This window comes from Cynocephalus volans, chromosome X (assembly GCF_027409185.1).
Source record: "Cynocephalus volans isolate mCynVol1 chromosome X, mCynVol1.pri, whole genome shotgun sequence".
NCBI classification, from domain to species: domain Eukaryota; kingdom Metazoa; phylum Chordata; class Mammalia; order Dermoptera; family Cynocephalidae; genus Cynocephalus; species Cynocephalus volans.
The window spans coordinates 79,941,392-79,944,920 of record NC_084478.1 but is presented as its reverse complement, the minus strand read 5'-3'; the positions used below and the strand labels follow the sequence as shown (position 1 = coordinate 79,944,920).

At 40.6% G+C, this 3,529-nt stretch overlaps 1 pseudogene; it reads right to left on the bottom strand.

Moving 5' to 3' along the window:
• Window positions 1-907: 907 nt before the first annotated feature.
• LOC134367720 (ADP-ribosylation factor-like protein 1) lies at window positions 908-1,457 on the bottom strand (annotated as a pseudogene).
• Between the last annotated feature and the right edge of the window lie 2,072 nt (window positions 1,458-3,529).

Sequence of the window (3,529 nt, the reverse complement as noted above, 5' to 3'; positions counted from 1 at the left end):
ATTTCATTGTTTCAAAGAACTAAAAGATTAACTGTACAATTTTTCATCTTCTTAAACTTTGCATAAATTATATCATTTTATATGATTTTCTGCAACTTGTCTTTTTTTTTTTTGCTCAGCATTGTGTTTTGGATATTTACCCATATGGATATTTTAACTGTAGTTCATTTATTTCCACTGCTTATTAGTAGTATTACATTGAATGCAAATGAATGTAAATGTAAATGTATTTATTCAATCTCCTTTGTTGGACATATGAGTTGTTTCAAATATTTCCTATTACAAACACCACTACAATGAACATTGTGTTTCTGAGAGTTTAGCAGGAACTTTAAAAAATTTTTGACTACCACCCATGGCATTACATTACATCCCATTGCATACACACTATATCAGAAGTTCAATGAGAAAATTTTTACGCTTATTACTTGCAGTACACTATGATATTTTCTATTCTACTCTTTTTCATTAAAAAAAAAAGTGCTGGGTATGACCCACTAAATTTTTTTTTTTTTTTGGATCTGAACCCGTGGCCTTGGTGTTATCAGCATCGCACTCTACCGAGTGAGCCACGGGCCGGCCTGTGACCCACTAAATTGATTTCTTCTTTTTTCCCCCCCAATGACAGTGCATTCTTTAATAGGACTGTATTTGAATAAGAATTCCATGCAAATAGAATATATACCTTAACACAAGAAGGCAAGGAAGAAATATTTTAAGTTACACAGAACATTCAGGTAATTCAACTGATTTATCCCCTCCAACCAAATACTTATTTTTTATATTTATTACAAACGTTGCAGTCAGTTCACTATATGCCAACAATCATACAGGTTTAACATTTAGTAGTGTGAAGCACACTTGACTGTTTCCAAAAGGATAAGTGATGAAAAGTTACCTCCATTTCACAGAAGCTGAAGTGATTGAATTACTGTCTGCTTTTTAATGTTTCAACTAACCATTCCATTGCCTCATCAAGGCCAGTGCCTTTGGTTGCTGACGTTTTGAATATTTGCCATTTTCGATCCTTCAAGGCAGGTAACCCAAGTGAACTTGCCATCTCTGAGGGAGTCATGGCCTGTTCTATGCCCTGCTTATTTACAAACACCTCTAAAATGGCTTTTCTCAACACCTTTTCCTCCAGCATGGCAACCGACTCTGACTTGGAAGTGCTGATTCGGTCTCAGTCACAACTGTTTATCACATAAATGACTGCATCTGTGTTTGAATAATAACATCTCTAGTATGGCCTGGTTCTCTTAAATCACAGACTTGGAATTTAAGGTTTTTGTATGTCACCGTCTGTACATTAAATCCAATGGTAGGAATAGTAATAACTTCTCCAACTTGTAATCTGTACAAAATTGTGGTTTTTCCTGCTCCACCTAATCCCAAAATAAAATCATTTCCCGGGTTCCAAACAGGCTGGAAAAAATACTTGAGAAAAAGCCATCCATGATGAACCGCCTGTCTGCCTTCACCGATCCTCAGAGACAGGCCCTGGCGTCGGCATCGGCGGCAGCGGTCTTGGTGTCGCCACCTCCGCTCAGGTTGGCCTCTGGTTGTGGCTCCAAGGCATTTTGCTAGCAAGCCTGGTCAGCCAGTAAACTTCCACGTTGGATTCCCAGCGGGCCTGATTTATCTCTTGAGCTACTAGTGGTTGAGGCTTTAGGGCAGTGCTTTCCAATTAAAATATACTCATTGTGCAAACAGTATAAATGATTTTATATTTTCTGGTAGCCACATTAAAAAAAGTTAAACAGATGAAATTAATTTTAACGGTGTAAATATATATAGCTCAGTACATCCAAAATGTTATCATTTCAACATGTAATCAATATAAAAATTATTAATGAGATATTTTACATTTTTGGGGAGTACAAAGTCTAAGCTGGGTATGTATTTTACATTTAAAGCACATCTCATTTTTTTTTTTGTCTTTTTGTGACTGGTAAGGGGATCGCAACCCTTGGTGTGGTGTCGCCCGCACCGCGCTTAGCCAGTGAGTGCACTGGCCATTCCTATATAGGATCCGAACCGCTGTGGGAGCGCCGCTGTGCTCCCAAGCGCTGCACTCTCCCGAGTGCGCCACGGGCCGGCCCTAAAGCACATCTCATTTTGTACTAGCCACGCTTCAAATGCTCAGTAGTTACTACCTGCTAAATAGTCACAACAGTGGTTATTGTACTGGACAGTGCAGTTGTAGGTCATATATTTAGGAGTGGAACTGCAGGGTTAAAAGCTATGGGCATCTCGGGCTGGCTCGGGAGAGTGCGGCGCTGGTAGCACCAAGGCTGCGGGTTTGATCCTATATGGGGATGGCCAGTGCGCTCACTGGCTGAGCGTGGTGCAGACCACACCGTACCTAGGGTTGCGATCCCCTTACGGGTCCAAAAAAAAAAAAAAATGCTATGAGCATCTTTATTTTTTTTTTTTTTTTTTTTTTTTTTTTTTTGTCGTTTTCGTGACCGGCACTCAGCCAGTGAGTGCACCGGTCAGTCCTATATAGGATCCGAACCCGCGGCGGGAGCGTCACCGCGCTCCCAGCGCAGCACCCTACCAAGTGCGCCACAGGCCCGGCCCCATGAGCATCTTTATAGATATTGCCAAATTGCAGTCCAAAGTAGTTTTAACAATTTATACTCGCTTTTCCTTTTCTCCATCTTCTTACTAATATTTGATATTGTCAGAATTTTAAAAATTTATAAGTCTGAAAGGTGGGTTTTTTTTTTTTTTTTTTTTTTTTTTTTTTTGCTGCTGGCTGGTATGGGGATCCAAACTCTTGACCTTGGTGTTATAACACTGTGTTCGTTCTAACTAACTGAGCTAACTCGCCAGCCGGGGGTGTTTTTTTTTTTTTTTTTTTTTTTTTTGTCCTTTTCGTGATTGGCACACAGCCAGTGAGTGCACCGGCCAGTCCTATATAGGATCCGAACCGCGGCGGGAGCGTCGCAGCGCTCCCAGCGCCACACTCTACCAAGTGCGCCACAGGCTCGGGCCGGGGGTGGGGTGGGGTGGGGTGGGGGTGGGGGTGGGGGGTGGGTGTTGTTTTTAATTAGCATTTTATTCTAGGATAATTTTAGGTTTACAGAAAAGTTGTAAAGAGTGCAGAGAGTTCTCTCCTCAGCCAGTTTTATTTTCCCTAATGTTATCCTACATGAGTGTTGTTTTGCTTTTACATTTCTCTGATAATTAGTGTAATGGGGTGTATTTTCATAGATTTATTGCCTGTTTGTGTTTTCTCTTCTGTACACATAACCTTTTTAGTCAAGTTTTGTAAAAATGGGCCACAAAAGGCCATGCTATGGCTCTAGTTCATTTCCTTCTTAGGGAGAGTTGACATTACACCAGTCTTTTTGTACCACCAATGTCAATCAATTTCAAGGCCAAGAAGTAGTAGAAACTGGTCTAAGTTATACCCATTGGGGCTAAATAAATATACCTCCCTTTCTGCATGTCAGCTCTTCAACTATTTGACAATATTTATTATGGCCCCAGGGAAGTCCCTTCTTCAGGTTGAGCATTCTCA